The sequence below is a fragment of the Pleurodeles waltl genome, unplaced genomic scaffold (genome assembly GCF_031143425.1).
Source record: "Pleurodeles waltl isolate 20211129_DDA unplaced genomic scaffold, aPleWal1.hap1.20221129 scaffold_86, whole genome shotgun sequence".
NCBI classification, from domain to species: Eukaryota; Metazoa; Chordata; class Amphibia; order Caudata; family Salamandridae; genus Pleurodeles; species Pleurodeles waltl.
In genome coordinates, this window is record NW_027150400.1 from 2,060,752 (window position 1) to 2,085,756 (window position 25,005).

Sequence of the window (25,005 nt, forward strand, 5' to 3'; positions counted from 1 at the left end):
TATATATTGTTAGACAGCTATATGAAATAATTAATTAATTTGATAGAGAAATAGATTTATATATTGATAGATGATAAATAGGTAGATAGGTAGATAGATAAAGATAAGTAAGCTGTGTAGTTAGTTTAAAGAGAGATATTGTTTTTAAGCTATATAAGTAGTTAAAAGTTGGATTACATTTATGTACATATATAGGTAGATTGGTATATAGACAGTTAGTATATGTGATAGATATATAAATAGGTATTTGTTATGTAGCTAGATAGATATTTAGATGGAACAATAGATATATACATTTTTAAATATTGTAATATATAGATATTTTTGCTTAGTTATATTAATCTGTGTGCATTGCATTTTTTATAGTAAAAAAATGTGCTAAAACAATAGTGTTATGGCTTTTGTGAGGAGAGAATATTAGAGCTGATAAAATTACTTTATACTGTTTCAATCCCATGCTTTAAGATTTTGCTGTACAAATGGCAAAATACTTTGTCTCAATCTAGTTTAGTTTGGATAGCACTGTACTGATCATATGCTTAAAAACTTTGCTAGATAAACAGATATTTGAGGTGATAAAATCTAAAGTGTTGCTGGTGTTGTAAAGTGCTCCTTCCTTGTGCTGCTCTCTACCTAAATTGGGGAACTACCCAGAGTTCTCCCTTGTGTTTTACCTATTTATATGTATGTTATGCTGTTAAATTAGAAGTTGAATTGTAGAAAAGAATAAGTAAGTCCTAAACAAAATGTCTTTTTGTTTTTTAGTATTTGTGATTGCAGCTGAATAAAAACACACAACAGTGCGAATGAACGTAACTTATGACTGGAGAAGAAGTAAGAAGAGAAACAAGTGTGGAGGAATAAAAGAAGAACAAGAATATGCCATTTAAAGTAATAGTAGGTGAGAGGTGATTAGAATAGTAGCACACTAGAGCAGGGGAGAGCATATAACATAATGGGTAGACCTTGTGTGTTAGGTATGAACAATAGTGTTAAAATATTGGAGTTTATGTAATGTTATTATTTTGTAATAATAACTATATTTTCTATGCATTAAAATAAAAAAATATATGACTTTATAATTGTAACAAAGTAGTTTAATTTGGACTTATGTGAAGCAGCTTAATACTTTTTAGTTCAGTTTGCAGTATAAACAACTTAATAAAGTGTTGGTTCTAGTGTAAAAAAGCAACTGACTTTGGTTGTAAACATGATATTAAGGTTGTAAATTATATATGCAGTTTTGAAAGAGTGGTTAATGAAATAAGAGAAAGAGAGCGCTATGAAGTAAGAAGCATGTTTAGGAGTAAGAGCCAGTTGCAAATGGAGTAAGCACTTGTTTGAACTATTTAGAAGAGTGTTTAACGAACAAGGAAAAGAAGGTACTATAGTGTTTTAGCAGCTTCAGAGGTAAAGAGGCAGTAATACAGAAAGAATGTGTTTGTGTAAAATTAGGAAGGTTTTTTAATAATTAAGATAAAAAAGGTGCTGAAGTGGGCTTAACAATTTGAAATGGAAAGAGACAGTAGAAAACAGCGGAAGTGTTGGTTTGTAGTGATTGGCCGAGTGTTTAATAAAATAAAAGAAATAAAAGGCTATAATGGGCCTAGAAGCTTTGGAGGGAAAGAAGCAGAAGGAAATGGAGGAATCGCATGTTTGAAGTACTTGGAAGAGTGTTTAATGAAATTTGAGAAAGAAGGCACTACATTGTGTTTAGCAGCTTTTGGGGGAAAGAAGCAGTAGGAAATAGAAAAAGTGCTGGTTTGAAGCACTTGGAAGAGAGGTTAGTGAAACTAAACAAAGTATGTGCTATAGTGAGCAGAGCAGCTTTAGAGAGAAAGAGGCAGTAGGAATGGAGCAAATATTTGCCTAAAGCGTTTGGAAGTGTTTAATAAACCGAAAGAAAGAAGGTGCTATCGTGGGGAGAGCAGCTTTTGAGAAAGATGCATAAGAATGTAGGAAGTGCTTGTTTGAAGTGCTTGGTAGAGTGTTTAATGGAATAAGAGAAGAAAGTCATTCAATGGAGAATAGCAGCTTGGGAGGGAAAGAAGTAGTAAAAAATGGAGCAAGCACTGGTTTGAAGCACTTAGAAGAAAGTTAAATGAAACCTGAAAAATAAGGCAGTATAGTTGGGTGAGCAGTTGTTTGCCTTGAAGTAGTTATGGCGCTATATATTAAATGCAACAATTCAAAACAGAGCATGTGTTCAAATAATTTCCAATGTGTAGGTTGAGGCTAGAAATGCAAGTGCGTGGTTTGGCATGGAGTAACATGGTATAATTTGCTCTAAATTATTTAAGGTCCCTAATCCAACTGACTTTCAAGTTTGCTAGCCACAATCGAGTTTTAATGTTAAAAACAAGATTCAAGTTTGTGCGTGGGGTTAATAAATCTGCTAATCACATATGCTTCCTGTGCCAACCACAAGAAAATGTGTTGAGTTAACATAATTGGTATATATAAAGTGCAACAATGCCTTCAGGTGGATTATGCACTATATCTAATATGCAACAATTTAAAAGAGAGCATATGTTCAACTAATTTTAAACGTATAGCTTGAAGTTACAAATCTAAGTACGAGCTTTGGCGTGTGGTTACTATGGTATGATTTTGTGTAAGTGATGTAATCTCCCCAAGCTAACACCAAAAAAACTGTGCAAAATGTGACATAACTGGTACTAATATAAAGCGCTGCGATACCTTCAGGTGGATTAGGTTCTATAAATGAAATTCAACAACATGTGTTGAATTAAATAAAACTTGGCGACGTTTCGTATTGGGTAACATGGAATATTTTTTCTAAATCATCTGACCTCTCTGTGCCAACCTTATAAAAATGTATTTTTCTGAAATGTAACTGAGGCTTATTTAAACCGCTGCAATACATTTGTATTTAAGTATTTTGCTTACGTTAAACTGTTTAAAAAGATTTTGTACTTGATAAAATGCAAACTTTTAGATCATCCAAAAAAGTCTACAAATAACCAGAGACATCCTTCAATTAGTACATCTCGGCAACGCAGGGCTGTCTTCATGCTGTAGCACCCTCTAAAAATGCTCAAATAGGTGTTACTACTTTACACTAACCTGTGCTTAAGCTTGATTAAAGGCCATCTCCTATGCTGCTGAACTCCTAATGACCAACCTCAAATGTAAATAAAATATTATGTTAGGAGAGGTCATATGCGCTTTTTACACTTCAACTTTACATTATAAAGCAAAGTAATATTCCAAATATATTTGTAACCTGCTAATATTCCTTTGTAAAATAATATAGCCGCTAAACCAAAAATTATTTTATACTTTTAGGAAACTGAGGCAGAACTTGTTTGAAGGACTTGTGCGAGTGTTTAATGAAGCAAAAGATAGAAGGTGCTCTAATGGGCACAGACGTTTTAGACAGAAAGAGTTAGTAGGAAACGGAGCAAGCAGTTTTTGGAAGGGCTCAGGAGAGTGTTTAATAAAATAAGATAAAGAAGAGTTTATAGTTGATGTTGCTGGTTTGAAGGGAAAGAGGCAATAGGAAATGGAGGAAGCGCTTTTTTGAAGGGCTTGTAAGAGTGTTTATTGAAAAAAGAAAAAGAAGGCACTACGTTGGGCCCGTCAGCTTGGGAGAGAAAGAATCAGTGGGAATCAGAAGATGAGCTTGTTTGAAGCACTCATTAGAGTGTTTAATGAAGCAAAAGATCGAAGCGCTATAGTGGGCACAGACGTTTCAGAGAGACAAAGTTAGTAGGAAACAGAGCAAGTGGTTTATGGAAGTGCGTAGAAGAGTGTTTATTAAAATTAGAGAAAGAAGGGTTTATAATTGGTGTAGAATGTTTGGAGAGAAAGAGGGAGTAGGAAATAGAGGAAGCACTAGTTTGAAGTTTTTGGAAGAGTTTTCAATAAAGGAAGAAAAGAAGGTACTATAGTAGGCTTAGCAGCTGTGGAGAAAAAGAGGCAGTAAGGAACGAACAAAGCCACGTTTTGAGTTGTACAGATAAAAAGAGAACATATTCACAATGTTTTTTATGCATGTTTTTAATCGTATATACAAGCCTTTGGGATAAAATATCTGTTGATTGTTGTTGATTGCTGTTAATGAAAAGGTTCGGAAAAAAACGTGTGTTGTAGCTACAGCTGCTATTCTTGAAGCTAAACAACAAAATGTAAGTTTTTGTGTGGGACTATTGTGCTGTAGCTTTCACAATCATTTAAGCTCCCAGTGCTGACTTCAAGAAACTGTGTTGATCGTAACATAACTAAAGAAATATAAAGCGCTACAGTGCCTACAGGTGGATTAGGTGCTTTACACAAAATACCAAAATGTAGAAAACAATATGTGTTCAAATAAAATATCAATCCAGGGACGAGTTTTGGTTTTGGTTTATCCTGAAATAATTTTCACAAAATCACTTACGTTTCCTGGGCCTACCCTAAAAAAAATGTATTTTTTAGTGAAATGTAACTAATGCTTATGTGAAGCACACACATTTAAGTGTATTTCATGCTATACCTTTAGTTAGATTATGCGCTATATTTACAAAGTAACAATTTAAAAGCGAGCATATGTCCAAATAAAACATACATACATGTCGCTGAAGAAATAAATCGATGTACGAGGATTGGTGTGCGGTTAATGTAGTATCGTTTTGCATAAATTAGCAATCTCCTTCAGCCAACCCTAACAAAACTGTGTTGTAATGTGACATAACTGATACTGATATAAAGCACTACAATACCTTCAGGTGGATTAGGCACTATAAATGAAATACAACAATTTTGAAGACAACATGTGTTAAAATAAAAGAAAATTGGCGACGTTTCATGTTGGGTAACATGGAATAATTTTGTCTAAATCATCTGAGGTCCCCGGGCCTACCTTATAAAAATGTTTTTTTTTAAAATTGTAAATTATGGTTATTTAAACCGCTCCAATAAATTTGGATGTAAGTATTTTCGTTCCGCTGTTTAAAAAGATTTTGAACTTAATAAAATGCAAACTTTTAAATCATCTAAGAAAGCCTCGCGGAAACCAGAGACAGCCTTCAATTTACTATATGTGGACACAGCAGGAATGTTTTCATGCTGTAGCACCCTTCCAAAATGCTCAAAAAGATGTTACCACTTCACACTAAAGTGTGCTTAAGCGTTACCGAAGGCTGTCTGAAATGCTGCTCCACTTTTGATGACTAATTGTAAATGTAAATAAAACGTTATTTAGAAGAGGTCATATGCGCTTTTTACACCTCAACTTTACATTAGTAAACACCGTTAAAATGAACAATATATTTAAAACTTGCTAATATTCCATTGTAATAATAATATATCCGCTAAACTGAAAACTATAAGATTTTTTAGAGTTAAACACTTTCTTAAACATATATATAACAACAGCTAAAGCTGCGGACTTTGATGCTGGGTAACCAGGTTCAAGTCTTTGCGGTAAAAATAACATTGTGAGATAATCTCCTTGTGCATATTATATACGGATACATTTTTTGGTAAAGTAACTAGAGCTTCTATCAGGTGCTCCTATCCCTTCTGGATAAATTAAGTCTGTACCAATAAAATTAAGAAGTCGCTATATTTGGGCAAGCAACTTTAGAGGGAAAGAGACAGTACGAAACGGAGAAACAGCTTGTTTGAAGCACTCCGAAGAGTGTTTAATTTAGCAAGAGAAAAAAGGCGCTATAGTGGGCACAGAAGTGTTGCAGGAAAAGAGGTTGTAGGAAACTGAGTAAGCGTTTTTTGGATGTGCTCAAAAGAGTATTTAATAAAATTAGAGAAAGAAGAGTTTATAGTGGGTATAGCAGGGTTGAAGGGAAAGAGGCAGTAACAAAGGGAGGATGCGCTTGTTTGAAGTGCTTGGAAGACAGTTAAATGAAACCATAGAAATAACGCGCTCTAGTGAGAAGAGTAGCTTTTAAGAGAAAGAGGCAGTAGGAACGGAGCAAGCAGTTGTTTGAAGCGCTTAGATGAGTTTTTAGTGAAACAAAAGAAAAAAGGCACTATAGTGGGCACAGAAGCTTCGGAGGGAAAGTGATATTAGAAAATGGAGCAAGCGCTTGTCTGAAGCGCTAGGCAGAGTGTTTTTTGAAATTAGATCAATAGTTACAACTGTGTACTTTGAAGCTGTGCAGGTAGGTTAAAGTTTCTATGTTGGGAGATTAATATCCTGTGATGTAAATAAATAGCTTTATGTCCTGGTGTTTACTAAAAAAGCATATATTTCGTGTTTTGTTCGTCAATCGAGTATCGCGAGTTTGTGAAAATAAACATACCTGTGGATTAGAACTTGTTAAATTAAAAACACGTTTTCTCTTGTACAATTCGGAAGAGCTCTGGGAATCAATCTCTGCAAGGTTAGAAATAATAGTGTTAGCTGTTTGAATGGTGGAAATAGCTGTATTTTTTTTAAAACGTTAATTACTAACAGTTGTGTACAAGTGCTACAGAAGCATATAAATGGACCAAAATTAAAAGCCTTTCAATTGTTAAAAACTGAGAGAAATAAAATAAATTTCCAGTACTTACCAGTAATGAAATTTTCAAAGGATATGCTGTTGGAAGTAGTTCACTGCGAAGTTAATAAAAAGTGTTTGTTTGTTACCTTGTTAAAGCGTTTAAATACTTTCAAAGGTAATAAAATGCCTGAAAGGTAATTACCAGCATTAACTTCCTGAGGTATGGTTCACTGTGATTTGCTACAACACAACTGTAAATAAAGATCTAAAATGCTACTGGTTCAGTAAATGTATAGTTTTCAGAGGACTTACGATGTATTGTTTACGTTTTTGTAAAAACTTTTTTATCGAAGAGCAGCATTCTAAATGACTGCATCTACTAAGTTTGGAAAAGTGAAAGTAGAAGTAGGTATATTTTTGGCATCTGGTTAACTTTCTGTGATTGTGTATAATTAACCTCTTTGTGCCAACCTGATAAAAACTGCGTAGAATGTAACGTAACTAGAACTTGAATGAAGCTACAGTAACTTTAAATAGTATAAACGCTATATATTAAATGAAATAATTGATAACAGAGCATGTGTTCAAATAATTTCTAATGTGTACTTTGAAAGCTAAAATGAAAAGTACGTTTTAAACTTGCAAATATTACTTTGTAAAATAATACAGCCGCTAAACTAAAAAAGATTGAATTCTTTTTAAAATTAAACACTGAGAATAAAAATATATAGCGTAACAGCTAGAGCTGCATATTTAAATGCTGGGTAACCAGGTTCATGTGTTTGCGGTGGATTAACATCCTGTTGAGTTAATCTCCTAGTGCATATTGTAAAAGCATACTTTTTTCGATATCGTGGTTGATAAGGTGCTTGTATGCCTTCAGGAAATACTGACTCTGTATTAATAAGAATTTGAAAATGCTGTATTGGGCAAAGTAACTTTAGAGGGAAAGAGACATTAAGAACGGAGGAAAAATTTGCTTGAAGTGCGCGTAAGAACTACATTGGGCCCATCAGCTTGGGAGAGAAAGAAGCAGTAGGAAACGGAGGAAGATCTTTTTTGAAGCACTTGTAAAAGAGTTTAATGAAGCAAGAAATAGAAAGCGCTATAATTGGCACAAACGTTTTAGAGAGAAAGAGATAGTAGAAAACGGAGCAAGCGGTTTTTGGAAGTGCTCAGAAGAGTGTTAAAGAAAATAAGAGGAATAACTGTTTATAATTGGTGTAAAATGTTTAGAAAGAAAGAAGCACTAAGAAATGGAGGAAGGACTTGTTTAAAGTTCATGGAAGAGTTTTAAAGCAAAGAAGCAAATAAGGTGCTATAGTATACACAGCAGCTTTAGAAGGAAAGCAACAGTAAGAAACTAACCAATCCACGTTTCGTTGTACAAATTAAAAAAGCACTGTGAAACAATCTCTGCAAGGTTAAAATAATAATGTTTGCCATTTGAATGCTAAAAATAACTGTATTTTTTTTAAACGTTAATTACAAATAGTATATTGCAAGTAGTATAGAAGCACATAAATAAATCTAAATTACAATGCCTCTCAATTGTTAAAAAAACAGAGTAAATAAAATAGATTTGACAGTACTTACCAATATAATTATGGATTTTTAGCATAACATCGATATCCTGTAATCTTAGGCCAATTAGTTAATCTACCTGTGCATATTTTAAAAGCGTATGTTTTTATATAAAATATATAATGCTTCGGTGACGCTGTCCTATGCCTTCTGAATAAGTTGACACTGTTCTAAAGTGGGCTAAAAACTCACAAAAAGGATATAAAGCAAATACCAAACATATTTACAATCTTTTTTATGTTTATTTTTATTCGTATATACAAGCCTTTTCAAATAAAATATCTGTTCATTGTTATTAAAGAAGGGGCTCGGAAAAAAATATGCATCGTAACTACAGCTGGTAATCTTGAGGTTAAACAACAAAATGCAAGTTTTTGTGTGGGGTTATCGTGCTATGACTTCCTGCTAATCATTTAAGCTCTCTGTGCCGACCTCAAGAAACTGTGTAGAGTGTAACATAACTGGTAGTTATATAAAGCGCTTCAATGCCTGCAAGTGGATTAGGCGCTTTACCTGAAATACTAAGTTAGAAGACAACGTGTTCCAATAAAATAAACATCCCCGGACGAGATTTGTCATTGGTTTATCATTAAATGATTCTCTAAAAATCACTTTCTCTCACTCCTACCCTAAAAAAATTATTGTTTTAGTGAAATGTAACTGGTGCTTATTGAAAGCGCTCGCATTTAAGTGTATTTCATGCTATACCCTCAGGTACATTATAGCCTATATTTACAATAATGTACGAGATTTGGCCTTGGTTTATCATGAAATGATTGTCTAAAAATCACTTACGCTCTCCATCCCTACCCTTTCATTTTTATGTGAAATGTAATTGGTGCTTATTTAAAGTGCTCACATTTAAGCGTATTTCACGCTATCTCTTTCTGGAAGATTATGCACTATATTTACGATGAAAAAATGAAAAACAGAGCATATGTCGAAATAAATTCAAACGTCTAGCTTAAAGAACCAAATCCAAGTACAAGATTTGATGTGCGATTAATGTGGTATCGTTTTGTGTAAAGCATGCATTCTCTTGTGCATTCTTCCTGTGTTGTAATGTAATGTAACGGAACTAGTACTTATTTAAAGCGCTGCAAATACCTTAAGCTGCATTAAGCCCTAAAATAAAATACAAGAATTTTGAATAAAGAAATGGTGAAATAAAAATCCATGAATGAGATTTGGTGTTGGGTTAACATTGATTAATTTAGTCTCAATCATTTAAGCTCCTTCGTGCCTGCCCTAAAAAAGTTTAGTTTTATGAAATATAACCGGTGCTTATTTAAACCGCTCCAATACATTTGGATGTAAGTATTTTGCTTACGTTCGACCATTTTTAAACATTTTGCACTTGATAAAATGCAAACTTTTAAATCATCAAAGAAGGCCTACAGGAAACCAGAGACAGCCTTCAATTAGTACATCGAGGCACAGCAGGGCTGTCTTCATGCTGTAGCACCCTCCAAAAATGCTCAAATAGGTGTTACCACTTTACACTAAGGTGTGCTTGAGCCTGAATAAAGGCTGTCTGTCATGCTGCTGAACTCCTAATGACGAATTGCAAATGTAAATAAAATATTATGTTAGAAGAGGTCATTTGCGCTTTTTACCCCTAAACTTTACATTACTAAACAAAGCTAAAATTATAAATATATTTTACATTTGCTAATATTGCAAGGTAAAATAATATAGCCGCAAAACCGAGACGATGTAATACTTTTAAAATGTAAACACTGACAGAAGAATATATATAGCATAACAGCTAAAGCTACAGACTTAAATGCTGGCTAACTAGGTTCGAGTCTTTGCAGTGGGTTAATCTCCTTGTGCATATTATAAAAGCATACATGTTCTGAAAAAGTGGTGGATAAGGTGCTCCTAGGCCTTCTAAAGAAATTGACTGTTTACCAATAAAAACACAAAAGCGCTATATTTGGCACAGCAACTGTAGAGGTAAAGAGACATTAGAAAACGGAAGAAGAGCTTGTTTAAAGCGCTCCTAAGAGTGTTTAATGAAGCAAAACATAAATGGCACTAAAATGGGCACAAAGGTTTTGGAGGAAACCAGAGACAGCCTTCAATTAGTACATGGAGGCACAGCAGGGTTGTCTTCATGCTGTAACATGAAGTTAAACAACAAAAATGCAACTTTTTTAGTGGGATTATCGTTCTATAATTTTCTGCTAATCATTTAACCTTCCCTTGCCAACCTCAACAAACTGTGTTGAGTGTAACATAACTGGTATTTATATAAAGCGCTCAATGCCTACAGATGGATTAGGCACTTTACATAAAATACAAACATTTAGAACACAACATGTGTTCAAATTAAATAAAAATCCAGAAACAACGTTTGGCCTTGATTTATCATGAAATAATTTTGTAAAAATCACTAACGCTCCCCCTGCCTACCCTAAAAAAAATATATTTCTTAAGGAAATGTAACTAGTGCTTACTTCAACCACTCACATTTAAGTGTATTTCATGCTATATCTTCAGGTAGATTATGCACTATATTTACAATGAGACACTTTAAAAGAGAGCATATGTCCAAATACATTTAAACGTCTAGCTTAAACAAAACCAAGATTTAGTGTTCAATTACTGTGGTATTGTTTTGTGTAAATCACGCAATCTCCTCCAGCCAACCCCAATAAAACTGTGTTATAATGTAACTCGTACTTATTTGAAGCGCTGCAAATACCTTCAGCTGCATTGGGCACTACAAATAAAATACGACAATTTACAACACAACATGTGTTCAAATAAAATACAAATACAGGGCGAGATTTTGCCTCGTCTTTTCAAAATCACTTGCGCTCCCCATGCCTTCCCTACAAAAAATTATTTTTGGGTGAAATGTATCTAGTGCTTATTTACAACGCTCACATTTAAGTTTATTTCACGCTATACCTTCAAGTAGGTTATACGCTATATTTACAGTTAACCAAGTTAAAACAGAGCATGTGTCCAAATAAATTCCAACGCCTAGCTTAAAAAACTAAATCCAAGTACAAGAGCTGGTGTGCGATTAATGTGGTATCGTTTTGTATAAATCACGCAATCTCCTCCAGCCAACACCAACAAAACTGTGTTATAATGTAACGTAACTCGTACTTATTTAAAGCGCTGCAAATACCTTCCGATGGATTAAGCACTGTAAATAAAATAGGACAATTTAGTGGCAACATATGTTCAAAATAAATCACAAAAAAGGAAAAGATATCCAACAGGACTAATCAGCAACTCGACGAAGAAGAACAAAAAAAAAGTACGGCTGTAAAACAATAAATAAACGAAAGAGGAGGGATACAAGTACCAAGTCCATGCTCCACAGGTGGGAACAAAATGCAGAAAAGGAGGGCACAAATAGCAAATTAACCACACAAAACAAAGGATTCTCATAATGACACACCAGCGAACCAATTAAAGGGGAAAGGCAGAGGGAAAGCCCACAGGAAAATACAACACGCCTCGAAGAGGCAGCGCATGCGCTGCCTAGGCGAGACCTAAAAAAGTGGCAGCAGTCGCAGTCCGACATGCCACTCAGGAAGAGGGTCCTCTTGAAGAACAGGAAGTGGGCACTAGCACTGCTAGACAGCGCAGTAGAGGTCACAATAGTTTGCTGGAGTCTTCTAATACATCTGTAGGTGAAAGCAACTGATGACTTTATACAAGTAGAAATTGCGGACATGCGTGTCTCCATGCCTGGTAGGGTGTATAAAGTAACGCTACAGTTAGAAGGAGACATTGAGCGCATAATAAACGCAATCTTTTGGGATCACGTAGAAAACATAAATGATGTTTTGTTGGCTGAACAAGATTGGCCACCTGAATTTGTCCGTACCTGTCCGGAGAAGACGTTATTAAACGTTCCTTCTCGCCCCTTGTTCCAGAGGAACTCACTGAATCCTATGCCATTGATTGGGCTTTGGCACAGGCACTTGTGTTATATCGCAATCACGTAGGATGGGATAAAGAATCCCCCTACCATGTAATTCCTATTAAAAATCAACCCCAACCACAGCCTCAGTATCCAATAAAACACAATGCTAAAGCACCTGTGAGGGAAATACTCACACAACTAGAATACCAGGGTGTAATTGAACTCTGTGTCTCCCCAATGAATAATCCTCTATTCCCAGTAGCTAAACCTGACCATTCATACAGAATAGTCGTAGACTACAGACACTTAAAACAGTCACACACGCACATATGCTATACAAAACTCACATAAACAGCACTGATGAACAATATAGTGCGTAAAAAATACAAAACAACACTGGACATTTCCAATGGTTTCTTCTGCCAGAATATAGCGCCTGAGAGTAGAGACCTAACAAGTTTCAGTGCACTAGGCTCTCAGAAAAAATTCTGTTGTTTACCCCAGGGGTATAAGAACAGCCCAGGACTGTTCGCAGCTCGTGTTACTGCAATTTTGCACGAGATTGACCCTGAAGCATTGTCCTATGTAGATGATATTTATCTTACGGATGATGAATTGCTACAACATTTAAGACGGGTAGCCTGCATCATTGTAGGATTTGCTGAATTTGGTTACAAGTTCAACTTCAAAAAAACTAAAATTGCCTTCCTGAGTGTCCTGTTCTTGGGACATGAGCTAGCAAGTGAAGGAAAGAGCTAGGGCCACAATTCTTAGAAAAATGCGCACAACTACAACCTCCAAATACGATTAAAAAACTCCAATCTCTATTGGGTTTCCTAAATTTTGGCAGAACCTACATTCCAGATTATGCTTCACGCATAAAACCTTTATATGATCTGATATGTCCTGATTTTTCAAGCAAATTCTGGGCAATTGAACATGCACTCATTGTTAGAGAATTGCAAACAGACATACTTCCTGCACAACATCTACACACAAGGGACAAAAAAAACACAGTTGGTCATCAGAGTAATTGCTGGTGCCATCGGTTTCACCTATGTGACATTTAATGAAGGTTAGACGGTCCCGATTGCATACAAATCACACTTATACTCAGCAGCAGAACAACGCTTTGCTCCCACTGAGAAAATTCTCACTGCTGAACAGATGGCTGTCATTAAAGAAAGACCTCTAGCTCAGGGCAAATGCATAATTGTTGTTTCCCCAATCCCAGCCCTAGAGGCTGTCACAAAAGCTGGCGTTCCAAATGCAAAAGCATTACATCCACGTTGGATACAATGGGCCACGTCTTTGACAGCCACTGATGTAGACTACATTTTTGACCCAAAATTACAAACTCAACAATTTTTGCAGTATGAACTAGAATACCCAATTCCAGCAAATACACCACCTATCGAACAATATCATAGAGTTATGTACACCGATGGCTCTGCACAACCTGCATTTGGCACAAAGCACCAATATTCAGCTGCTTGCGCAGTCATAAGTGGCTATAGGGAGAACAATAAATTTTGTCCCCCACATACATTCACTCAAACCCTATGGGATTGCACAGTACAATTGGCAGAGCTAAAAGCTCTGTTGATGGCACTGGAACATGCGGATCCTGCACAGCCAACGCTGATTGTTTGGTATTCGTACTATTGTGTCCAGTCCTTCAAGGAATACCTGCATTACTGGCACCAGAATGGGTTCAGACATTCGAAAGGCAACACCATTAAACACAGAGTTCTGTGGGGGAAAGTAGCAGATCTGAAAGAAACGCTACCAAAAGTCCATGTTGTACACACACTCGGACACCAGCGCGTTGGAATACACGTTGCTGGGAATACATTGGCTGATGAAGCCGCAAAGTCAGCAGTGGCTGTGGCTGCTGTAGCTGCAGTGACTCGTTTGAGTTCAAAACCGAATGCAGACATATAGGCTGCCGTGACAGCTGCAGCGGATGGTACGCCCTATCCAAAAGGATTTCCTGACAAATATTCCTACTGAATGTGAGGTATGTTGAACGCTGAGGTTAAGATACCAGGCGTAGGGGTACAAGATATTCCCAACAGAGATATAAGATCACAATTAATAAAAGCAGTGCATGAAGGGGTGGTATCTGCCCATGCTGGTGTGGTGGCTACAATTTAAATTTTACAAGCCCGCTATTGGTGGCCAGACCTCTACAAAGGGACCAGGCAGTATGTCCTTTGCTGTGACATCTGCCAACAAATCAAAGTTTCCACTGCCAAACACCCGCCGCAGACACCCCTCTTGATTTCAAACAAACCATTACAATGTGTGTACTTGGACCATTGCTGTCCCCTAACACCGGATAGTGAATACATGTATATATTAGTCGCTGTTGATTCATGCTCCAGATTTTTATGGGTGTGACCACAACGCTCGGCTGATGCTCAGACTTTTATTAAAGATTTGCAAGTCTTTATCGGTACATATGCGGTTGTGGCTTTCCACTTGGACCAGAGCCCTGCTCTCGCCTCAAGGGCATTCAGGGACGCCATGGCTTCGTTGGGGGTCCAACTCCAGTACTCGTCTCAATTTCATCCCGATGGAAATAGTGTTGTGTAGTGATTAAGCCTTGATTCAAAGCAATCCTTAACAGCCAGAGTCTTAGGTACGGGCTGTAGTTGGCTTAATCAGCTGTATGGAGTTCAGAGAGCACTTAACAATCTGCCTAGAAGGTCCCTGGGGGGTCGTACTTCATATGAGTGCCTGTTCGGAACTCGCATGTTTGATCCTGATCTTGATGGTCCTGGCGTGGAGGAGACAGAAACACCTTTTGACATAAATGAACGTGTCACTGTCTTACAGGAATTGCAACACTTCCGTGATGACAATTCTTCTATCAGTGCTGCCTCCACAGGGATCAAGGATGTACCTGTAATGCCTACCAGCTGGATTCCTAGAATTGGGGATCTAGTACGTGAAAAGGTTGCTGTGAAAAAGGAATTTGGTCCCTCCTATCGAGCACAAGTCCCAGTCCTGGGGATACACTGTACCAGAACTGTAATTCTACTGCCGTTGGCGGGTGCCAAAGAAACTCGTTTTGTCTCCATCGACAATGTCAAACTACACCATGTGGCCGATCCTGGATAGCAGACCAAGAGGAACACCTGGTAGTTCCCGAAACCCTCTCACTGCTGGTCAAGAAGTTCCTCTACAAGTTGTAAGCAGCAACACTGACACCTCTCCGACCTTAGGGAGGGTGGAAAATGATCTTGCATTGGTTCCACTAACATCAAATAATATAGAAATAAGTGATTGCTCCGATACAGCTTCAACACAAACGGATGGTGCGATTTATTCTGTGCCACCACAAGAAACTCCAACTCCACCAAGGAACACAACTCCAGCCTTTGCACGAACTGCTTATGGATATTTTGCCGACATCAATGATGATGTTTCAGACTCATTCGCCTCTTCGACACCTGAACTGTCAAACACATGTAAGATAATGAACTGACTTAAAATAACATACTTTATTTTTCCATGGAACTATCTATGGCTTTCCTTGACTGCGCTAGCTTTCCTCCTGTGGATTGGTTTTGTTATCACTTTCTTTTTATTAATACATGGTTATTTTTGTCCTGAAAAATCAACAGTTGAACTGGTGGATGAGGTCCTAAAACCACATTTTTCATCACACAAAGTCCGAAGAGACCTATCTTTTGTGAACATTTCCGCAATACCAATTCCTGATGGGATTCTTTGGGATAAAGTTATATTTGGTATATACGGTCCCACGGAAGTTATTCAAATACCATATGTGTTCAAACTATCAATGAATGATATAATAATACCAGGCATTGTTTCTGATGATTGAGGTGTGAAAACAGTTGATTCTATGATGACTGAATTGCAGTATTATACTGTATTTGAAAACAAAGATGTTTATCAATCTAAAGAAAATGATGGTGATATGTTTTGCTATTATTATTATGGGCACCATTTCATACATAGAGCGAGCACCCCCAAAACAATTTTTAATTATACACAATGGGAACATTGTCCGACTCCACCACAAGGGAGTTCCAAAACATATTCTGAAAAAGTTTCCATATTTTTCTGGGCACAATGTAAAAAATGCTGAGTCGTATTATTTTAAATTGCCAGCTACTAAAGATATACATATATTATTGACAAATACGAAATGTATATATTGGGAATCCTTTGTTTCCCGGTTGTCTATAGAAGGCTATGAATATTGGCTGAAGTTGATTGACTTAAAAAGTGTATGGGGAACTAAACATTGGAAAATAAGGGGAAAGGAAGCTATATTCAGAGCATGCCTGATACCTGTACAAATTATATTCTTAAATGAAACAGTACAACAAACAAGTTGTTTAGGCTTAGCTAAGATTAAGGAATTAAACATGCACAGTATACCTGACCCTGCAAAGTTTTATAAATGGCAAAAATATACAAATGCAACTGAAGATCATCTCGACGAATGGGTCCAGAATGGTACATTTAATGTTTCACTGACACGTCCTGGCGGGTGGTTATTGTGACCGGTAGATACCAATGAGTGTCACAAACATTTTATTAACTCCTCGGGGGGCTTTAGAACTAATAGGCCGGACCCTCGCTATATATCATCTGAACATACGGGTATAGTACCAACATACAGTGTAGGGAAACTATGCTAGCATTGGTTAAGAACTTCCTCGCTGGATGCGGTTAGAGAACACCTCAGTCTCCTGTCTAATAATACCGATTTACAGGATTTCCTGTTGGGCCCCAGAGAACACAGCAGAAGGCGTTTCTTATATGAAGGATATAATGAAATTTGGAAGCTTTCCCAACAAGAAGCAGCTGCCCAGTTAAGGCAAATAAACCAGGAAAATTTAAAAAAGGCATTAGCTGTTGTGGATAATGGGATTAATACCCTGTCTGACCGATTATACACCTTAAGTAACATTGTCTCTTCTGCTATAGACATTATACAAACAGATATGTCTTCTTTACACCATGGAAAGAGTCAGCTAAGGTCCATTATGCAGTTGGGTTGGACACTTCAAATATTGAAGGGGGGGTCGCGTTCCCTGGCAGCATGCCAGTGCAAGGGAGATATTTTCTTCCTTTAATTTAACATGACAACAACAAGTAATGGCTAAGAAAGAAGCAACATGTCATGCTTAATATTGAGAAATTAGAAAAGTTGCCTTTTTCTGTGGCTGAAATACCATCTGCTGTGTGGCTAATACACGGGGTCATCAATCTGCCTATTTCTACACTTCAATTCACCTCCTGTTTAAAACACATTCCGGTAGGCAGATATGAAAGGCTGGGAGATAGTTACATCCATGAGGTGTGGGAGCTTCCCTTCTTCTACAAATGTCTCAGTGGCATGAAAGAAGTCTTTTTTAGCGGTAGTGAATGTGAGACTTCAGTCAGTCATTCAATGGTTTGTAAACAGTTGTCTTTGCATGGGTCGTATAACGCGTCTGCAGTGAACTTGGCTTGTTATCTGAAGGGAGTTCCAGTCCCCTTGATTAGACCTATGTTCCAGGTGCTTTCAAACGGCAGCTATGTCCTCCTCAACGGTGAAGACTGTTGTGGTATGCGAGCCGGAATAGTTTATGTCGTTTGGTCTCTAAGGTCATTACATGCTGAGGGAACATACTTTTTCCCCCCACTAAGATTAAAGAGGTAGCTGACATTTGGCCTCAAATTGCTACTTCAAATGTGAATTTTGACTAGTTGAGCAGACTCAAGGCTTTGTTGTTTCAAAAGCATGTGGCCCTTACATCTGCACGCAAGACCTACGCCCTTCAGGTGGCAAGGTCATCAGCAGAAATACAGTCCATATTAAATACAAACTTTCCAAGACACTTTGGTGAACTCGTGGGACGGATATTTAATGCGTCCAGTACAACTGGAATCGCACACTTCTTTAAAGCTGTTGGTTCCGGTTTCATTCACACCTTCTCCTCCATATTCGGTTTAATACTATAAGCAATCCACTCAATCTTTTCTAGTATTTTCGGGGGATTTCCAATATCTTTGGCTTTATTAGCTGGCATTTTGCTGTTGCTATTTTTTATGCTCAATGGCTGTCCCGTCGCAACAAGGAGGAATGAAAGCGCTCCCATCAGTGCAGCTGTGTCGTGAATGCATGATGCAGTATTTTGGAGCAACACTACTGGAGCAATTGGAGTGTGGCTGGTCTTTCACATTCAGACCGGTTTTACATTGTGTGCAGCCCGTGTTTTGGTGCCTCTGGTGCTCTTTCAAACACGCTCTGGAAGTCTGTCTTTCTACGCATCGCTTGCTTTCATTGGACGCTGATCTGTTGATGTTCTCACTGAGGGCTCATTACCAGACATGCGTGTTGAGGTTGAGGTTGCGTTTGCTACGGGAAGCTACTTATGAGTTGCCCTTCCTGGAGGATGTGGCTTGTCACACATCATTGGGCACACCACGGAATGCCGCCTTGGCTGAGGCTATGGAACACGACTGTTCCTTGATCCTTCTTGGCAATTACTTTCCAACTTTAACATCGGCCGAAGTAGAAGATTTCCTGTCCTCTATGGTCCCGGAATCGATTGGAACTTTTGAAAATTGACTTTGCTTTTTGAAATTTGGTTTTACGCCACATGTTCATGTTTTAAGTGTCCCTTTACATGCTCACGTGTCCCTTCGACTCGTCATCATTGACATTGCTTTTATATATATATCTTAGGTTGAGCTTTTTGTAGCAATTTTATATCTCTTTAGGCTTTGAACCACTTTCAACCAACAAGGGGAGGGTGTTGTGTAGCCATTTTAGTCATAGCTTCATGCACGTTATTTTAACACACTAGGCCATGCTGCTGTGCACCATAACCTAGATATATTTTATCCAGCTTTATTTTATTATTGTTACAATAGCAACTTTTACGGTCTTGTTTTATTTTCTGTCTATCTAACTGTTTTTTGCCTAGACCAGCACTCTGTTCTCAAACAAGACATTCTTGCTCATTCTGTGCTTCTTCCAAGGCTACAGCACGGTACATTGCCTGTGAAAGTGGTAGAAGTTGGGTCTCCAACATTTGTAGAAAACACACATCCTTACGTAGGAACATTTTCTTAGAACATCAGCTATGTTGTTATAAAAACACTTCTTGTCCCTTACAATTTAGAGGGAGATTCCAGCCAGGGAACCACAACTGTATGCTGATTGCTGAATGCTTCACTAGAGATGCTAATGCAGACCGCAGGCCTTTGCTCAGGTATGGGGGATGATGTCTTCCCATGGGAACCTGAAGGGCAGAATTAGAGCTTAACATGCTGTGCTTCATCATAGCTTAGGCAGGAGCAAGTGTATTGACTATAGTGAGAATATGATAGCGTTGTTTTTATGCTTCACTCTTCTCGTTACAATTTTAATACTGTCATGCTGTATTGTCCTGGTTATTGCAGCTCACGCTTTGCTATCTAAGATGCAGTCATTTTATTAAACTCATTATTGAAACATGTACTGCTTCTGTTTGTCATTTATATATGAGATTGAATTGTAAATGAGAGAAACGGATGAGACCTGAGTGACCACGACTTGCCTGTGAAACCAAATATGTCATGCGCTCAGCTGCCCAATCATCACTATCCTTTGGTAGAGATGAGGCACTGCTAGTTAGCCAGATTGGTGGGACAGGTGTCACCTTCAGTGGGTTAGACGTAGTCCCCCACACCACGGGCGATCCTGCCGCTCAAAATACAGTATTCTCATTAAAATAATAAGAGCCTACGCGACAATGCTCTACACACATGTTGTCTACTTCCTGTGTCTATGTGGACACCTCTCTACTGTGGCTACACAGCAGTAAGATGCACAGTGTGGACATGACTCCACACGGCCTTCACACCGGATAACTTACCAGGACAGAGGAACTTACAGAAACGTACTGTGTGAAAGAAAGAATTTACCAAAGTGTTAATGTATGAAAATGTCCTTTGTTTTTCTTGTGAATTGTAAATGGTAACCTTTGAATAAAGCTAATACCCAAAAATAAACAGTTTTCAGCTGGACTCCTATAATTTGCATTTGCAGTGGAAGATCTGCCTGGAGCTGTATGCCAGTGTGAAAAGGTCTCCAGTTTCGTCTTGAAATACCAGAGACTTCGGCGCTCTCCACCGGGCTCCTTTGAGATCACATCCTGATGGTGAACAGCATTAGCACATAAATGAATAAAAAACTGGCTGAAGTGTACATGCACATGTGTGCATATGTTCACAGTACTATAGTGTGATGACATATGTGCCAGTCTGTGGGGTCCAAGGGTAGTCAGAAGTTACTGTGCCACAGTTGTATCAATGAGGACTGTGTACTTCCGGTGCTCTAGGGCTTTCGTACTCTGGGCCCTCAAACTAGGGTGGAAGCACCCCTTTACCAATGATGATTCTCAGAATAACAAGTCAGAGCAGACATTAGCGTAACTGGGTACTCAGACTTGTGAAAGGAGCAAGTGCAAAAAGGAAACTGCAACCTGACCTCACAGCACACACTTTAGACCTCCTTTGTAAACACACACACATATTTTCAGTCTAACTTGTTTACATTTTACATCAATAAATATGGTAATATTTGTACTTGAAATGTTTAATTTGCCTACTTTTGGCGCATATTCCTAGTAACTTATATTTTAACTTTTCTCCATTCGGGTGTATTAAATTGGTATAGTGTCAGAAAGGGAGAAGACGACCGAGAATGCCTAAGAATGTGCGCTTACATGCTTTTAACAAAATATGTCTGGTGTTGTGACGAAACAGCAGTGACCACTTCAGCTCAGCACTTGCTTCATCCTCTGCTGTCCCAAAATACTGTGGAATTACTAGTCTCTGCACCTCTGACAAGGCTGCTGACATCCAATTGATGATTCGTAGCCTTGTGGGCTGTGAGTGCTTTGGCTGTGCTGCCCCCTGGCGGTCACTCTGTGAAGATGCAGGTACCTGGGAACAACCCAGACTACTTCTGAGCTGCTTCTTCTCTGTGTGAACCAATCCAGTGTCAGGACTGGAGTTGGTGCTGTTAGTAGATAGAGAAGGAGTATAACTCGAGCCCCAGGAGGGCAGCATGGAGCCTGTGACAGGTGCAGGGGAGTGTCGTCAAGGAAACAGCTGGAAGATAACTGGAGAGGGGCCTGTGGGGCCATCAGTCTGGTGAGGCAACCCAGGAGTCAAGGGGTGTCCTGGGGGAGGGGCGTGGCTTTGTCTGGCTCAAGGGGAGGGGTTAGTAATAGTCAATGCAGGGACTGCTGCTGTCCTCCGTGTCCTGGGTTCTGTGTATGTGTAGAAGTTCTAAGGTTGTAAATAATGAGACCTGACAGGTTGTGGCAGAAATTATGACTTCTGGTCATTCCTTCTGGTTTGTCAGAAGTGAGGTGTCTGTTACCCCAATTGATTGTGTACTACTGAGAAGAACAATATAACTCTCAGTGTACGGAATGTATGTGGCCTTGGGAGACACCTCACATACACTGAGCTGTATGAAGCATTCACAGTTCTTGTATGGTCTAGTGGTTAGGATTCCTGGTTTTCACCCAGGCAGCCTGGGTTCAACTCCCAGTATGTTAAATGCATTTACTTATTTTCACTACTCCGACATTTTAATCTTTCTCAGTTTTTTTCTATGAACCTAAATGCACCTAAAGTCTTAATAAATGTCACTTGCTTTGTCTTCTGCTTCCATCTAATGCCGCCAGAGGTTTACACCGACCCCCAAATCTACTGCCCTCTCTCCCCAGCCCTTGACCTGTACATTAATACTATGAAGGGTTATTCCTTGTTTTTCTTTTATTGCACAACAAAAGGTACAGATTATATAAAGAGACCGGGGCACAGAGAAGAAGGCAGCAATTGACTGTGGTTCCACCATGGGAAATTTGCATTTTATTACCTGCCCCGTCCATACTGTGGTTTCATCATTTGTTTTATGACATGATTCCCCTGCTGTGTTGTATCTAGTATAAGACTTGAGTACTTTATGTGTTTTATATCATCTGTGATATTGCAGCTGCTGTTTGCAGTGTCCACATTTTGCAACCAGTGTGCTTTGTACCCTCACTGCTGCTCTCTCAGAGAGGGTAGGCTGAACACTACCGGTAGTATCAGACACCAGAGATGCCTCCTGTACCTGGAATAAAACTCTGCTTCTTTGTAAGAAATACAGGGGTGAAGATCTGCTGCATTCACAGTGACCCACTGACTCTTTTACAAAGGTTCCCAGCCGTGCAAAGACTTTTGGTGGTTAGTTAAGGGGCCATGCTAAATGGAGATTTCGAAGCATCAGACGAGACGTTTTCTTTGTTTCTGCATCAGCAAAAGTATATTTCTGTTTTTATGTTATTACTTGTGAAATACACATTTTAGTTGTGCTGTTAGATTTGTCATGTTTGGTTTACAGCGTGAACTAATTCAAGCGATAGACAGTAGGTGGCGACTGACACTGCTTTAGGACTCCTGGGGTTGAGGATCGTGGATGTTGGTTCCATCGTGTAATGATTAGCACTCTGGACTCTGAATCCAGCAATCTGAGTTCCAATATCGTTAGGACCTGGAATGTTTGTAATAATACTTTTGTTTTAATTTATTGCAGGTCTTGAGCAGGAAACCATTTGTATCTCTGACATAACCCGTCTCTTCCTCTTTTCATTCCCCTCGTGGTTTCTGCGGCTTGGGGGCATCTATACATTATTCTATAGGCGTTGCTGGGGGCACGTGATGCTACACACAGGTGTTGTCTACGTCCTGTGTCTGTGTGGACACCTCTCTACTGTGGCTACACAACAGTAAGATGCACAGTGTGGACCTGACTCCACGCGGCCTTCACACCGGATAACTTACAAGGAGAGAGAAACTTACGGAAATGTACGGTGTGAAAGAACGACTTTTCCAAAGTGTTAATGTATGAAATTGCCCTTTGCTTTTTTTTTGTGAGTTGTAAATGGTAACCTTTGACTAAAGCAAGTACCCAAAAATAAACAATTTTCAGCTGGACTCATATAACTTGCATTTGCAGTGGAAGATCTGCCTGGAGCAGTATATGAGTGTGAAAAGGTCTCTAGTTTTGTCTTGAAATACCAGAGACTTCGGCGCTCTCCACCAGTCTCCTTCGACATCAGATCCTGATGCTGAACAGCATTAGCACATAAATGAATAAAAAACTGGCTGATGTGTACATGCACATGTGTGCATATGTACCACGGTGGTATAGTATATTGACATATATGTGCCAGTCTGTGGGGTCAAAGGGCAGTCAGAAGTTACTGGGCCACAGTTGTATCAATGAGGACTGTGTACTTCCTGTACCCTGGGGCATTCGTACTCTGGGCCCTCAAACTATGGTGGAAGCCCCCCCTTTAGCACATGACTCTCAGAATAACAAGTCAGAGCAGACATTAGTGTAACTGGGTACTCACACTTGTGAAAGGCACAAGTGCAAGTAGTGAACTGCAACCTGACCTCACAGCGTACACTTTAGACATCCTTGGTAAACACACACACATATTTTCAGTCTAACTTGTTTACATTTTACATCAATAAATATGGTAATATTTGTACTTGAAATGTTTAATTTGCCTACCTTTAGCACATATTCCTAGTACCTTATATTTGAACTTTTCTCCATTCGGGTGTATACAATTGGTATAATGTCAGAAAGGGAGAAGACGACCGAGAATGCCTAAGAATGTGCACTTACATGCTTTTAAGAACATATGTCTGGTGTTGTGACAAAACAGCAGTGACCACTTCAGCTCAGCACTTGCTTCTTCCTCTGCTGTCCCAAAATACTGTGGAATTACTAGTCTCTGCGCCTCTGACAAGGCTGCTGACATCCAATTGAGGATTTGTAGCCTTGTGGGCTGTGAGTGCTTTGGCTGTGCTGCCCCCTGGCGGTCACTCTGTGAAGATGCAGGTACCTGGGAACAACCCAGACTACTTCTGAGCTGCTTCTTCTCTGTGTGAACCAATCCAGTGTCAGGACTGGAGTCGGTGCTTTTAGTAGATAGAGAAGGAGTATAACTCGAGCCCCAGGAGGGCAGCCTGGAGCCTGTGACAGGTGCAGGGGAGTGTCGTCAAGGAAGCAGCTGGAAGATAACTGGATAGGGGTCTGTGGGGCCATCAGTCTGGTCAGGAAACCCAGGAGTCAAGGGGTTTCCTGGGGGAGGGACGTGGCTTTGTCTGGCTCAAGGGGAGGGGTTAGTAATAGTCAATGCAGGGACTGCTGCTGTCCTCCATGTCCTGGGCTCTGTGTATGTGTAAAAGTTCTAAGGCTGTAAATAATGAGACCTGACAGGTTGTGGCAGAAATTATGACTTCTGGTCATTCCTTCTCTTTTGTCAGAAGCGAGGTGTCTGTTACCCCAATTGATTGTGTACTACTGAGAAGAACAATATAACTCTCAGTGTACGGAATGCAGTGTGACCTTGGGGGACACCTCACATACACTGAGCTGTATGAAGAGCTCACAGTTCTCATATGGTCTAGTGGTTAGGATTCCTGGTTTTCACCCAGGTGGCCTGGGTTCGACTCCTGGTATGGGAAGTCTTTTTTTTTTTCACTACTCAGTCATTTTAATCTTTCTCAGTTTTTTTCTATAAACGTAAATGCACCTAAAGTGTTAATAAATGTCACTTGCTTTGTCTTCTGCTTCCATCTAATGCCGTCAGAGGTTTACACCGACCCCCAAATCTACTGCCCTCTCTCCCCAGCCCTTGACCTGTACATTAATACTATGAAGGGTTATTCCTTGTTTTTCTTTTATTGCACAACAAAAAGTACAGGTTATATAAAGAGACCGGGGCACAGAGAAGAAGGCAGCAATTGACTGTGGTCCCACCATGGGAAATTCGCATTTTATTACCTGCCCCGTCCATACTGTGGGTTCATCATTTGTTTTATGACATGATTCCCCTGCTGTGTTGTTTCTAGTATAAGACTAGAGTACTTTATGTGTTTTATATCATCTGTGATATTGCAGCTGCTGTTTGCAGTGTCCACATTTTGCAACCAGTGTGCTTTGTACCCTCACAGCTCCTCTCTCAGAGAGGGTAGGCTGACCACTACTGG

At 38.9% G+C, this 25,005-nt stretch overlaps 1 long non-coding RNA gene and 1 other non-coding gene across 3 annotated transcripts in view; both read left to right on the top strand.

Annotated features, from left to right (window-relative positions):
* LOC138281262 (uncharacterized) overlaps positions 1–20,371 on the top strand; it is a 196,621-nt gene extending 176,250 nt beyond the window's left edge. Inside the window, exons 3-4 of one of the 2 annotated variants that reach the window (XR_011200901.1) lie at positions 766–901; positions 19,988–20,371. This is a non-coding gene — a long non-coding RNA (uncharacterized lncRNA). Of the gene's footprint in view, positions 1–765; positions 4,327–19,987 lie in introns of those variants that run through there. The other variant, XR_011200900.1, reaches the window with a different exon arrangement.
* A 4,037-nt stretch (positions 20,372–24,408) lies between these two features.
* TRNAE-UUC (transfer RNA glutamic acid (anticodon UUC)) lies at positions 24,409–24,480 on the top strand. Its single transcript has one exon. It is a non-coding gene; the product is annotated as a tRNA-Glu (tRNA).
* Positions 24,481–25,005: the final 525 nt, after the last annotated feature.